General features: G+C 42.6%; 1 long non-coding RNA gene across 1 annotated transcript; it reads right to left on the bottom strand.

The window, feature by feature from the left end:
- Positions 1-1,079: 1,079 nt before the first annotated feature.
- LOC109945623 (uncharacterized) lies at positions 1,080-1,892 on the bottom strand. Its single transcript, XR_002268882.1, has 3 exons — positions 1,809-1,892; positions 1,546-1,737; positions 1,080-1,466 (listed from the first exon to the last, which is right to left on the bottom strand). It is a non-coding gene; the product is annotated as an uncharacterized lncRNA (long non-coding RNA).
- Positions 1,893-16,226: the final 14,334 nt, after the last annotated feature.

Raw genomic sequence — 16,226 nt, 5'->3', positions numbered from 1 at the left:
TTGGCCAGAGAGTTCAACTTAGCTGATAAAGCTCAACTCAACTAAAGAAGTTCAACTGAGGTGAAAAAACTCAACTCAGTTGAAGAAGGTCAACTCAGCTAAAAAGCTCAACTCAGCTGAAGAAGTTCAACTCAGCTGAAGAAGCTCAACTCAGCTGAAGAAGTGCAACCCAGCTGAAAATGCTCAACTCAGCTGAAAAAGTTTAACTCAGCTGAAAAAGCTCAACTGTTTTTCAATAGGAACACTCTCCGTTTCTCAATCCTAACAACAGTTGTACACTGAGTGTGCAAAGAATTTTGGTTTTCTAAATAGCTTTTAAATTTGGAGGTTTGAGCTTTGGCAAACACCAACCTTCTTTTTGGATCCTCCTTGATAGTATGACGATTCCTATACTCAAGTTAAATAAAATATAATTAAGTAAACTCCTTGAGTAATTGGTGTCTCATGTGTGATTTCTCCATGGCGTTGCTTCATAAGGATCACAAACATCTTTCTCTCACCTTTTGAAGCAAACACAAATCAATCTCAGTGACTTGAACCATTTCACCATATATGAGTTCGAATCATGGCTTCAAGTCACTTTACTGATGCATCAACACAATGTAACTTTTGATAGCTAATTAGTTCATCGACTTAGTGCAAGTACTCTCTTCTTCACCTTAGCCATGGTACCTCGGTCCACAAGCCGTCGCTTGGCCTTCACCTTCGCTTAGTTCCTCGAAGTCATTTCCTTGTTATCTTCACCCTGTCAAACCATTCTTGAGTCACATAATATTGAGCATCCATTGAGATAATAATTTCTTCAATATTGTGAACCTTACTTGAATGTCATCTAGATATAAATGATATGATCAATCAAGCTCTAGTTTGATTCTCATAGAAGCATATATGGACGAATAGTAATATGGCCAAGCCAATTCACGATTCCTCATATCTTATTCACTTTGGCTTGACCAATCCTCTTAATCACTTCGACCTCTATTCAGATCATATTTATGCATAGTGATTTCTTAGGTCTTGTCCATATATTCAAACCAATATAGAGACCATATTATATCCATTTGCATTGTCTCATTGGTTATTTAATCTTGTGTTGAACCTTTGTTCATTGGTCATTATACACTATTCAAGTATGTTCATCATACTAAATTTCATGTTCAACTCTTAGCAAACATGTTAGACCTTTAAATGTGTTGTTATCCAAATCACCAAAACCCACAAAAGGGATGAATTCACTTTCACCGGTCTTGTCCTCCAAAAGGTACCCAGTGCTGACCTCTTAGCCCGACCAGAACTGCACAAAGGCCAGAGCACCAGCGACACCACAGTAGGCGCCGCGACGGACGACTAGGCACACCCTGTTGGCTACGTCGAGAAGGCACTCTCCTCAATCGGAACCCTGGCCCTGGACGAAGGCGACCACGGCGTCTGCACCCTCGCGAAGGCCCATGACTTTGAATCTAGTGCTGGGAATGGCATAGGAAAAAGGGAAAAAGTCAGGGACAACCAAAGGGGGTCTTCATGAAAGCAGAAGACCACACTAACCCACAACAAGGTGATCTGCCACCACTAGGCGAGCATGAAGACCAGCCACCTCGCCTTCGGCAGCCTTGATCACCGTCTGGGTAGTGGCCAGTCTCTCCCGAAGATCTGAAGAAGTCTGCGATGAGAGTATCAGGACGCCCCTGGCAGAAGGACATCTCGAAGTCTTATCTCTACCTCATCAAAATCACCTAGCTGCTCAAAGAAGAATATGAGACAAGCACAATCTTAAGAATCTGGAGACAGAGGAAGAATGAACCCCGTACCCCGAATCGATCATCTCTTGCCCAAGAGGACGGAGCACCGGTGGCACTCTTCCGCTGAACACTTGCCTAAATGAAGAAAGTAAAGGCAAGGCATGATGAAAACACTACATGGAGGGATCATTTATAGAAAGACACGAGGCATGATGAAGCGACGCATGAACCAAGTGCCACGTATGGAAGGAGGCGACAGTTTGGTGGCATTTACGAGAAAACTATGGAAGTTTGCGAAGAAAGGATAGGACACCGCCCGACCCTTCATTAGCCCACGCAGGGAGACACTCACCCCGGGGGCTCGGGGACTATTGTTCGGGATATGATCCCGGTCTATGGGGCCCGCCAGTCAGAGAGTGCGCTGGGGAAAGTGACCCTAGTCGTTGGGGCCCATTGGTCAGCTGGAGGAGGCAGATGCGTCAACCCTGAATAAACCCGCCCCCTGTCGAACCAACCAGCACCGAGCCTAGGGTCGGGTGTCGCGGAACATGACAGGGGGCCAGGTATGTCGGAAGGAGACGACTTGAGTGGATCCTACGCTTGGCCCTAGACTGACCCACCGTAAATAATCCGACCACATTAACCACGGCTGCTACAGAGCCACAACGTGGGTGCCGGTACTCTTCCCACTCATGACCTATGAACCCCTCGGCCCACATAGCACTCATGACCTATGAGTCCCAGGTACTATGGTGCGTTTATGGTCCGCGTGCCCCTCAGTCTACGACACACTCATGACATATCGAGCTAGGCTTGAGTGCATAGATCTCTTGCAGAGCGCAATGCGACGAGCCGTGCCGAGCCCTAGTTTACTTAGGCCAGTGGTTGCTATAGCCTAGATGATGGCGCCTGGGACCCTCACATCCCTGCACCATCCGCCATGGTAAATACTAGACATCCAGGCAACCCCGGGCCCCACGAGTACACGTGGCTTTACCCTGGGTAGAACACTGGTTTTACCCTTGCCTTACGACTCCTTCCTAAAGAAGCCACCCCTAGCCGACCCTTCTCCTACCCTATAAAAGGGAGCGATTGGCCTTTAAACAAGGGGGATGTTTTTAGACAGAGTTGATCTCACTCGGGCATGCACCCACAAGGATGAATCACAGACGAACAGGAGAAGGAGGGGCGCCGATGAGGACCAGGAGGTTGGAGCCCCACCACCAAGTGAAGACGTCACTAGGACTCCACTCTGTTGCTTCTTAGCTTGACTACCACCCCTGTAAAGATACTTGGGAGCCTCTCCATCTTCTCTTTCCCGCTTGTAACCCCTACTACGAGTTTTGATCATCTATGGTGTCGGTAGCGCAATCCGCCAATGAATCGACGTAGGGACATTTTGCTCGAACTAGTATAAATCATGCGCCCACCGCGCACTCCCTCCGGGGCCCAGAACATGCATATTAAATTTACTTGTCCAAGAAAGGTTTGAAACACTAACACCTAGCATACACTAACTCTCATCGGCCCGACTTGGCCGACGACAATAAGTTATCCCTGTCAGCACCACTATGGCCAATGGCAATTAATACGCTAATCTCTATCGGTTACCCTGGCCGATGGGGGTTATCCTGGGTACAGGAACTCCTATTGGATATGGTCATGCCAATGGGGATTAACCTATGTTGCTGCAAAACAACAGAGTATTTTGCCAATTTCTCATCTAATTTTCAAAAAACAATACATATACAATACATGTCATCACAAAACTCACACTCATCAAATACATCAATATATCTCACATATCCAATTCACATAGCTCACATACTTCACACTACAAATTCAATACCAACCCATTACCAATTTTTACATAGCTCACATACTTCACATTACCAACACATAGCTCACATATCCAATGCAACTCACAACAATGACACAAGTTAAGTCCTTTGTTCACCAAAACACATAAATTCAGTTTAACCCATATCATTCACCATCCATAACCAAAGAAGAACCACAAGTTCAAATATAAAGTATAATACAACGATTTAGGGACAACCACTTGGATGGTTTGAGCTTTGGCTGCTGCCGCCACCAGTAGGAGGGTACAAGAAGAGGGAGTTAACAAAAGTCGTTCCAGCTGGTTATGTCCCACTCCCACCCGCTCTTAGTGTAGCCTATGTAAGAATGCAAATATCAACAAGTTAGTTATACAAATGTACAAAATCATAAGGATATTTCAAGAGTTCCAAAATGTACCTGGTCTCAGGGTGTAGGTATATATGTGTGTGGGTGGTGTTGAACTGTTGTATGCCCGATCCCTGTTTAATGGACATTTGATTAACATTAGATACAGTTCATGTTTTTGCAATAATAAATAGATGAAATGCTAGGTTCAACAATGTTATAAGAGAATTTTCTAAAATTAGCGTACCTAAGCTAGTGTGGATACAAAAGTGCTGCATTGTGGTGGTAGTGGTGGTGGAATATCTGGTAATGTCGTGCCCTATTGCTGCATTGACTATTGAACAAATGTGTTACTATTGTAGATGTTGTTTTCGAATATATGATGATGAATCCCTAGAAACTAGGTGCCCAAAGTTGGGCCATAACTTGTGATGACCCATATAGGAATAAGACCCAACAACCCTGTGAGGCAGATAGACCGACCAACTCCCGCTGAGCAACCCTGTGAGGCGGATAGACAGACCAACTCCCGCATGAGCAACCTTGCGAGGTTGGCGGACTGATCAACTCCCAATGGGAAACTCTATGAGGCAGGTAGTATGACCAACTCCCGTTGAGCAACTCTGCAACGCATAGTAGAAAAAGCTCATAATAGGGGCTAGTACATCTGCAAGCCCCAGTGACATGATCCCAGTCATGCGCACGGCAGGCGCATGCCTGTACCCACCTGATAGGGAGACATAGCTGACACAATTGCCCCATGCCAGCCACAAAACGTCGCCACCAAGCACCGCCTTGGCTGACGCCACAGCATGCCGGAGGAGTGATAGTGAATCTCTATCAATGAGACGAGGTGTCACCACGTACAACCCTTAATGTCCCACAACTCTGCCATGTGGGACCAGCCAAACTCCACTATAGGGAACCTCAACATCGGAGTATCTACAATAACATGCATACCGGGTAGGACGGAGTGATCCATCATACCGGACGTGCAACTACGCACGTATTAGAAGATGACGTCAATAGGACTACATCAGAAGGACCCCATACATGATAGATCATGCCACACCTCAGATAACATGTCCCCATGTAAAAGCCTTCCCTTTGAACTATAAAAGGGAGAGGGCCGAACAGGCATGGATAGGAGAGCGAGGAGCATTATAGCTAGAGTTCTCCCCTTTCTCTCATTCTCATACTTGCACCCTCTGTAACACGTTTCAAGAGCAATACAATGATCAACACTACAATGGATGTAGTGAGCGATCTTGAACTAGTATATCCCCTCTCGAGTCACTTGATTCACCATCGAAGTCAAGTCCGCGCTAGCCTCCCCCCACCGAACATAAATTCTACTATGTCCACAGTTTTCGAAACCACGGCATATGAATTTTGAGATTGCATCATCTATACTTACTTGAAACATCCCTTGTTGATGTTTAATGCAAGCCATGAAATATTCCCTTTGTTGTCTCATCTCCTCACGCAACCTCAAAATATCCAACTCCTGCCTGTTTAGTCAATGATATCACGAGCTACGATACGATGAACCAGTCCTTTGAGCTGTCACGTCAGATGAGTCAATCACTTCATCGAAGAGTGTGTATCTAGATGTGATTGGAAAAGTGTGCTTAGTGCATGATCAATTTAATATTAATCATGTAATTTTATAAATAGAGCTAAACATCCATGAGCTTTTCCGCCACCACTAGCATGCACGTTCAGGGATCTAATAGTTCATGTCGCCAATCGAAGTTGGGATCATGACACCAAACCATTTCTTCCCCATATGCCGCCCATACACCATTTATGAACTTACAAATGCATAAATTTTTATACTTCGTATTTTTTATAATTATGAGCCAAAACTCACCAGCTGATCTATGGTCGTCTGGCTACACAACTACTTGGGTTACTAGGATCTATTCCTTTGTGGCCCACCACAAACAACTCAATGTCACTAGGGTTTTGGCCACTCGTTGCTTCCTATAGAGATAAAAAACTTTCATAAGTAAACATACTAATTAGTGATCAACAAAGTTACGTCAATCTAACCATTCGTTTAGCTTTTCAGAGGGAGTCGGCGCCGCTAAAGTTGTGGTTAGGATCGATGCCTAGACATTGCTTGTGATGCACTGACGCTTTCTGAAAGCATTCGAAAGCCCATCATTAGCACCAAGCATGGTACGCATCTGGCACAGGCGTCATCCATGGAATCATCATCTGCACACATAAGATTACATATTCTATCAATCAAAACAATCAACAAAAATAGTAAAACAAATTGAATACTAACCTCACGATATTGTTCCTCAGTCAGGTGTATCTTTGAGGACCCTTCCTTTTTAGTCATGGGACCTTCTTCGTCTGGATGCAATTGAAAACAAAGATTTGTGGCATGAATTCTCGCAAAGTACATTGAATCCTTCACCAGCTTCTGTGCATTCCTTTGGAACACATGTTCAGCGTGCCTCATGTAATTCATGCCTTTAGGCAACCGAAAACAGAGCTACAACATAAAGAATACAAATACAAGGTTATAAATCATAGAATAAGAATATTAAGAAATAGAACAAAAACAATGGAGAAATCATACCCAAAAGTCATGCGCACTAGTCCCTGTATGTCGGTGTGGTCCCAGTTACTGACGAGCACCTCCGCCAAGCCATCTTCATTTGACACCTTCACGGGACCATGGTAGTGAAGGCAGCGAAGGGCACCCAACACAAGGTTAACATGCATATGGTGTCCCTGGCTGGTAAACGTTTGGTCCTCCTAGTGCCTGCAATACACAAAAAACCCTTAACATTGCACATAAATATATGTGAGACAAGTTAAAATATTACATTCACCGATCTCCAAGAGGTCTGATTAAGGTCCTATTGGTCTCTCGGTCTATCACGAGAGGAGGCTTTACTATGCTTTTCCTAGAGCGATGTGTGCATGGCACAGTTTAACCTCTTAAAACATCATCCTGAGGATCGTCATCCTGTCGGGGCCCTCATGTTGTTGTTGTTGCTGCCTATGGTGCTCCCACTGGTCCCAAGCCGCATGCTGACATCTCTGGTGCTCCCACTGGTCCCATGCCGCGTGCTACACCTCATGATGGTGCTGCACCTCCTCCTAGTGCTTCACCACCTCCTGGTGTTGCACCTCCTCTTGGTACTGCACGTCCTGCTGCTCCTACTCCTAGTACATCAAACTCAACATTTAAATATATGTAAGCAATAAACTCATTAGTAAGAAATATGTTATCTTGCCTCCATGTGCAGCACGCAACAGCTCTCAACGTCTACTGCTGCCCAAAGAACTATCCCAAAACAGGCCCTTGAACAACCCCCTTAACCGACTAATTCAACTTTCATAGCATCCTACATCAAAATAGAAAATTTTTCATTAGTACAATGTTTAAAACAAGTGAATGAACAAATACAAATGACATACTACTTATTAAATAAAAACAAATGAATGAAAAAAATACTTTACTTGTCAAATATATCAAAATTATGATCAACTTGTACCCTTCTAGGAAGAGGTCGCCATGTAAGTTTTCTACTAACATATTATCTTCTCCTTCTCTCAAGAAAGGTTAAGTCATTCTTGTCTGCAACTAGTGAATCTAATGCTGTAGCAGGGTCAATACAAAAGTAGCTGGCAAATCTTCTTCTTGAAACACCTCATCAACCTGCTCAAGGTGCTCAAATTTATATTCATCCGCACCAGGAGTGTATAGGCGTTCGTGGGAGTTGACATCGTACACGACCCACCATGAAAACAACTCTTTGCATGGATATGTCGAGAAATAAACCTGGTCTGCTTGATGGGAAAGGATATACTTGTCATGCCCTTAAAGCAATTTTTCATGTTTCACATGTGTCATACCAAATTCGGACCTATATTTACAATCGAAGAAGACTACCGCTAAAGGCTTATTCACATGAAATGTAATCTCGATTATATTTTCGATCATCCTGTAATAGCTGGCTTCGTGTTCTTTCGAATCGGTTGTCCTAGTAACGACTTTGCTATTTTTAGTGGTAGCCATGGGATGACTATATTCAAATATGCTTGTATGAAAGCGATATCTCCATTGACGTCCTAAAATCCGTAGCTTTTGGTAGATATGCTTCCAATAGACAGCTAACGTAAGTCATCATTCATATTCCTTTCCTCGACCAAACTGTCAATTATGCCACAAAGCATTAGCAAAGTATGCAATGAAGTGAATTAAAATATTTAAATTAGGTCTTGGAGCCACATAATTTAAGACTTACATGGTCTCAAAGCCACATAATAAAAGTATGTCGCCCTTGCATTCCATCACGGTGCAATTTATCTAGTTCTCTCGCTGTTGGTCTATCGAGACACCTCATGTTTTGCTCATCAAACTCGAAGTCACATAACATTGCATGACATGAAATATTTGAGAACATAAACTAATTGACATATGAACAATTTAAGGACAAAATTTAACTCTTACACAAAGTATTTATCCACCTTAGGCATATTCGTGAACATGTAGAAGCAGACTTCCGTTGATCCATAGTGAAGTGATATGCCTTGGGTGGACAAACAGTTTACTGTTCATTTGGAAAATAGAAAGATCACTACACGGAGGCGCCTCTCGTTCATCATCATGGTATCTCTTCTTTCGAGCAAATACATTGTGTTCTTCTACAAAGTAATAACTTGTGAAGTGTGCTACCTCCTTGAGTTTAAATTCTTCCACAATACATCCTTCAACTCTTACCTTATTTCCTATCATTGGTTTAAGCTTCTTCAATGCACTTTCTATATGAAATATCCACCTATACTAAACAAGACCACCAACATTTACTTTTTATGGAAGATGTTTAAGAAGATACAAGATAGGATTGAAGAAACTCTATGGGGATATTTTTTCCAATTTTCACATAAGCACTAGTGCCTCTTTCTCCAGTTCTTCCATCATATCTCCTCTGACTTATTTACCACATAGCTACCTATAGAAAAACCTAAATTCAGCTAATGTTTTACACACATCATGGGTAATGTATTCACGAAACATTATAGGAATGAGTCTTTCCATAATTATGTGGAAGTCATGGCTCTTAAACCCCTTCATCTTGATTGTCTTTAAATTCATAGATCTTCTAAAACACAACATCATAACCATGGAGGAATTTCATATGCTTCATCCAACTCATCACTTCTTTCCATTGCTTAGGTTTCAGACAATAGTCAACTTTTGGTTTGCCTCCATTTTCTCTAAGAACTTGTGTTGGACGTTCAAATATCTCAGCTAAGTCCATGTGTGCCTTATGATTTTATTTCGTTTTATCTAGAAAATCCATGCATATATTTATGAGGGTTTGGCCAATGTTACTCTCTTAGTGCATGATGTGCATCAGAATCATGATTTCACGTAAGGAAGCTCCCACAAGCCACATATGTGAGTCCAGTTATGCTCCTAATAATAACCACGAAATCTTTTCCCATCCTCATTCACGACAAGCTTGTTATGCTCTTTTGCAATTTGTATCCTGCTATGTCGCTTCGATGGTCCCTTCATGATGATGGTGCCCTTCGTAAACTCTTTTCTCTGCCTTCTAAAGTGGTGATTCAAGGGTAGAAAACATCTATGTCAATCAATGTAACATACCTTCCCACTAGCACCAAGACGAAAACAATCTGTAATTTTAGCACAAATAGGACATGTCAATCTTCCATGCATGCTCCACCCAAAAAAATATTGTAAGCCATTCAATCATGAACTGAGAACAGATACGCAACCTGGAGATTGAATTTCTGCTTCATGAAGCAGTCATAGGCTTACACTCCTTCCCATAGCTTCTTTAACTCTTCAATCAATGGTGTGTACGCCAGGATGCTCAAGCCTATGCATAACAATACATTGGAACATAAACACATATTTCATGCAAATAGAAGGTGGAAGGTCATACAGAATGGCAAAGACAGGCGCATGAGTAGAACACATCGGTTATATCGAAAGGCATGAAACCATCAGTTGCCAAGCCGATACAGACATTTCTTGAGTCACTGGTGAACTCTAGATCAAAGGTGTCAAGAGACTTCCATGCATCACCATCTGATAGGTGAACCATTAACCCATCTTTTTTGTCCATACGATCTTTGTGCCACCTCATGTGCATAGCGGTCTTCCTTGAGTGAAACAAACATTTCATTCTAGGAGTGAGAGGCCTGTACCAAAGTTGTTTATGTGCAACCTTTGTCACCATCTTCGTTTACAACCTCCACATACCTCGACTTGCCACATTTTAAGCACTTATGTTCTATGCCATGTTCCATCTAAAAGAGCATGCATCTGTCCTAGCAAACATCTATCTTCTCATACACCATATCGAGACCTTCAAGCAATTTGTTAGACCGGTACATGACTTTGGACATCTTGTGACCCATCGAAAGAACCTCACAAATTAAATCAACGAGTTCCTTGTAAGAATTGATTGAGAATATAAACTTGGACTTGATTGACATTAGTCGGGTCATGAATTGGAGAACGGTCACATCGGTGTGCATGTATAGAGGCTTTCCTGATGCTTTGAGAGGAGGTCGAAGAACTTTTGAACCTCAGGTGTAGGTGGATCATGATGATCTAGGTCTAATTCAGGCTACAGATCATCAAGCATCTGGTCTATCCTATCAACATCTTCACTATCATCAACTTCTAGTTGTGCCACTCGTTCATGTTGTGACTCCCTGTGGAGATACCATACCTCATAGTCAGGCACGAAGTCGTGGGAGCACAAGTGTCATGTGACCTGACTCTTGATGTGACTCAACATATTTCTGCATTTGTTGCATGGACACCTAATATTATCTATTTGTGACAAAGTAGTTGCATGCTCCACATAATCTTAACTGTTGTCAAACTACTCACATGAGTGAGACCCACCCTTCTTGAAGCCAGCATACATCCAATCATAACTATCACCCATTGCAGTTGTGTAAGAGTAAGAACTCTGTAGGAGATTTTCACATTACTACATATGACGACCTACATCTATAGGTAATTTATATGTTCTATACCCACCCAAGGATGACCGACATAGTGTGGTATTATGACTACCATGATGTGCTCAGAATGGAATTTTGGCAGCATAACCTCACTGCTCTCCACTACACACCTGGTTTGGTGCAACAACAAACAAGGTTATGCTGCCGAAATTTCGTATGAGCACATCATGGGTCAGCCCAAGGTTGTCCATAAGAGGGACAATTTCGGACCGCTACACATCACATGGGCGATGCATACCGGTCCGAAACATGTGACACATAGTTTTCAAAACCCTAACCGTGTAATACAAGATTATAAGTTAACCCTAACCGTGCAATACAATATTATAAGTTAACTATAATCAATAAATAACATCAAATTCATCAATTCAATAGCATAAGTTAAACCTAACATAATAGAATTAACTTAACCCTAACACATAATTATGCAACAATAACATAAGTTTACCCTAACATAATAGGATTAAATTATATAATCAAATAAATAACATCAAATTCATCAATTCAAATCAATATTAAAATATCATGCATAAAGTCATATAAACCAAATCACACTAACAATTAACAATATTAAAGTAATTATCATCGCATTATAGTTAACTCCCATTGGCCATAAAAAACCTAACAACATCCTCTATTTAACTAACATAAAATCACACACCTAATATTCATTTTCTGTAAGTGTTGTGGGAGCAAGCACCTGAATGGGGTGACTCTGGACAACGTCGCTACGGAAAGCGGTGGCATCTCAACGGAGGCACGGTGGTGGTGGCATTTTGTGGTATAGGAGGCACGGTGGCATTGACCCACCGAAGGCGAAGGAGGTGGAGTGGCGATATTCCGAGTTGGAGGAGGCGAGGCGATGGTATCCTAGTGGCACAACTGTAACACCCCTGGTGTTACTGGCACTAAAACTTGAGCATAACATCATGTGCATTGACATTTCATGTTGTTTGTTACACCTAGAATGCATTCACTAGGTAAAATTTTAAAACAAGTTGTGATGTGCTGACTTGATATGTGCTTAAACCCATGGTAGGGTACTTATCCCTAGGATTAGAACATATGGGTGACAATGAGCCAAACTTAGTATAATCTCAAAAGTCATTAGAAATGTTCACAAAATATCAAATTTGGTGAACTTTTGTGACACAAAAACCCTAGTGTGCCCAAAACCCTAAAAGAAATTCTAGAAAACCCTAAATGGTATCCTAGGGGGTAAATGTAAATTCTGTGCAATTTTGGACTAAAGTGCAAATATCAAAGTGATAGAACATAAAAAAACTAAGTAACTTTCACATTGAAAGATTTTCAAGTAGTGTGGAGGAATTTGGACTTATTTGCAAAAGTATCCCATGAACACCCATGTGGCTAAGTCTGAAATTCAGTAAAATGGAGTCAACTTTGGAGCCTTGTATCTCTGAATTCATAAAGATTTTGCCCTAGGTCAATACATCAAAATTGTAGAGCTATGATAGGAGTACAACTTTGCTTAAGTGGCAAGGCATTGGTGCTATACAAAAATTGGAGTAAAATGGACTCAAAGTCTGGCTGTCAGTCATTACTGAGGTCTGAAATAAGTCTGACACTGGGTTCTGATAAACTTTGCAGTTGATTCTAGCTTGATCGGGTGAGTAAATGATCAAGGTTTCTATAGTCAAATTGTAGCTGGATTATAGATCAGTAACTTTTTCATGGATGGATTAACATGTTGTGACAAGAAAAATGGAGAACAGAGCTCTCCAAATCACCCTGCACTCAGATTCGCGACGGCGCTGTGATTTGCACCATTGGACGTCCGAATAATGACTCGGGGTGAAAGATCTTTGACACGGGATGAAGTCGGAGCACTATGGCCGCTCTGTCACCTCATCCACTTGCGCCGCGACGTGGCCGCGCGGCCGTCGCGGTGATGATCGCCGTTAACCCGAGCACGCCACGCTACTGCCTTGTTACCACGTCGCCGTAGGTCGCAATAGATGGCCTGTCTATCATCGGAGTCGATGCTCCAGTGAGTGCCACGGTAACTCGCACTAGTAACCTTCCCCTCTCTCCGGTCGCTAGCACGCCTTCTCCAAATTGGACGCCACCGCTAATGGACTATATAAATGGATGCCCCAGTGAGCTCCGCTAGGTTATTATGCACCTAGTGCACCCACCCTCGCCTCCGATTAGCCACCATTGCTCGCAGATTTCAAACTTCCCCCAAATCGGGTTTCCGCGCCACCGTGAATGCCTCGCCATGGCTACCTCTCTGCAGGTTAGTTCAAGCTTCTTTGCTTGATGTTCTAGCCTCCCTTAAGTCTCCTTCTACTCGTATACCTGTTTAATTGAATTAGACTGCCCTGAATCACCAAGAACACATCGAGTTGTTCTCGGTTTTCTCCATCATCGTGGACAGAGGGATTCCAGGCTAGAATCGTGCAATTGGTAGAGGAATTACGTTCACCGAGGATGGAATTAGGTGTCAAACAAAGGAGAAGCCTAGCCATTGCGTTTTCAGGCCAGTGCAAGTTCGCCGGAGGTGTGTTCATTGCCATTCATCATCGTGGACCTGGCGCGGTAAAGAAATAGAAATCTGAGGGCCTAACTGTGAATGTCACAGAGAGAATGAATATGGTTCTTAACTGGTTATTCAAATAGCCGAGGGCCTCTGTGAAAAGATGATATCGCGGGCGCGGGTGCCCGCGCGTTTCCCCAGTTTGTGGGCTGAGTTGGGCTGGTTTAAGCCATTACTGTTTAACCTTTTTACTTTTCTTTTTCTACCAGGCTTAGCAAATTTAAAGAAAATTCTAGAAAATGATAAAATCATTGGACCAATTTTACTAGACTCCTAATTTTCTCTAGTATTTAATAAAAATAGTTCCAAGATTTTTAGTCTCAATCATCAATTATTTAGCAATTAAAGGTGCTTAAAACTAATCTTTTAGAATTTTAGAATTTGATTACTAGCTCCAAAAATCATAAAACTTTTTGGGTAAGTTTAATATAATAATCAAAGCCCTTGGGTATGTTTTGGACATTGTTTGATCCCAAACCTAAAACCCTAGCTTCTTAGAATAGAACTTACTTAACCCTGATAGAGTATTAACCCAGAAAACCCTAGTGACTGAGGAGTACCGTGAAGGAAAGTTATATTCAAGATATAACTTACTATGTTCTACCATAACTGCATGATCATAGCATCACATGTGCATTTATGTATGTATATTGTTATGCTTAGAAAACGAAGAAGAAGTAGTTGAAGAGGAATTGCACCACCGACTGAAATTCCACGTGTCAGGATCAGTTTTTACTTTGACATTTGTGGAACCGATCCCGAATCCCCTACGACACAAGGCAAGCACCAGTGCATTTACCCCTTCCTTGTTGTTTTAAATTCTTTATCACTTGAAATGATGCATTAGGTGATAGGAGTTGAATTCTACACAATTGCTGCATTTCCTACCTTGAAATTGATTACCATTCTTTGATACCTGTTTTACTTAAAAAGTTTTCTAATGCTCAGTCTTGCTTTAGAAAACAAAAATGTTTTGTTTTAACAAAAGATGATGCTTCAGATGGAATGGGATGTTTTCAAAAATAAAACTTGATGGGGAATCCATCATGGTTGTGATGGGTTCAACATCGGAAAAAATGTACCTCTACCAGGTACTAAACCTTGGGATTGTAAATGATAAAGATGAGACCGGGCGAGTGGCTTGCACGAGAAGGAAGTCTTGGTGTAGTGCCTCCGTCTGAGTCGATTAAGGACTGTACCGATGTAGGCTTGCTGATTGAGGACCTTTTAACGGGCCACATGCCTCATCATGGGTAAGCTTTGCCTCGGGCAGACCAATACCAGAAAGGCCAACACGCAATGGGAGTGGAGAGATGGCGAGAGTAGCATGTACCCTCCGTGGCAAGAGGTTGGACGGTGGTGTATCTGTGCTCTTGGTTGGCGTGAACCCGATCTGGTCTTGAGAAACCCGGTGGCGAGTTGACATATGCAAGGGTTAAGTGCTACATATGTCGTGTGGTTGGAGATCCCCAGCTGGGTATTAATCGATTCAGATCGCTGTTACTTCTCGGACATGAAGACTTGGTCACTGCCCTACACGTAGCAATCCAGTGAAATGAAGGGTTGATAAAAGATGGCTAGTGTAGGCCAAGTGCTTGAACTAGGGTAGAATGAACTCTAGCTATAGGTAATGACTTAACTTGACAATAAAACTGAATTTTTAAGGATCCACTGATAGTAAGCGTTGTTGCAAACAGAGTCTTTGATTCTTGATTAAGCCTTACCTTGACTCCCTCAAGCCAGCATATCCTTGAGAGTCATTTTCTTTTGTCGGGTAAGACTTGCGAAAGTACACTCCGTACTCAGGGTTTTCGAACCCATGTTGTTGCAGGTGAGGAAACAACAGAGTTTTGCTATTTCTGTTCAAAGGTGGTACCGAGAAAAGAGGTGCCCCAGCAGTGAAGTTGGTCGCGGGAGGATGTTTGCCTCCCACCTTGAAAACAATAAACTTTTGTGCGGGAGGGTGTTTTGCCTCCCTGGTTTGTAATAATACTTTATCACTCTTAATACCCTGGTATTGTAATAATAATACTCTCTCTCTATATATATTTTATGAATGTAAATTAAGTTATTGTAATTTTCTTCCACTTATCCCTTCCTCCGATGTGATGTAATATCTGCGTGACGGGTGAAGCGCTCTTGGGCGAAATGATGAGGATACAGTTACCGAACTTGTTGAGTGATTATGTGCATCTACAGGGTTGTCCAAGGTCCTTAGGACAAGAACAATTGTAGGTGGGCCTAATACCTTGGGAGGTTCCGTCACAACAACGCCATGACGACATTAGCCTGAGGCCTAGAGGCAGTGCGATGGACTTGACTGGGGGAAGTGGCACCACGGTAGGCGTGACTAGGGGTGGAGGAGGTGGTGCGAGGAAGCAGAGGCATGCATGCAGGGAAGTCTAGGGCGATGGCGTGTGGGCACATCTAGGGCTGCGGCGTGACGTCTAAGGCGGTGACACGGTGCAACGTAATACAGAGCTAGGACATGGGCGAGAGAATAGAGCATGGGCATTGCTGGTTTCCCGTAAAAATCCTTATCTCCCGTCAGACAACTTCACAACTGTCGGTGATTAATTAATCCCCATCAGCCAGACCGAGATGCTGATAAGAATTAGTTAATCCCCATCGGCTATGAAGTTGGCCGACAAGAGTTAGTTTAATTCTCGTGGGCCCAATTTTGAGTGATGGGGATTAATTAA

Source organism: Zea mays, chromosome 4, assembly GCF_902167145.1.
Source record: "Zea mays cultivar B73 chromosome 4, Zm-B73-REFERENCE-NAM-5.0, whole genome shotgun sequence".
Taxonomy (NCBI): domain Eukaryota; kingdom Viridiplantae; phylum Streptophyta; class Magnoliopsida; order Poales; family Poaceae; genus Zea; species Zea mays.
This window is presented reverse-complemented; position numbering and strand designations above follow the sequence as displayed.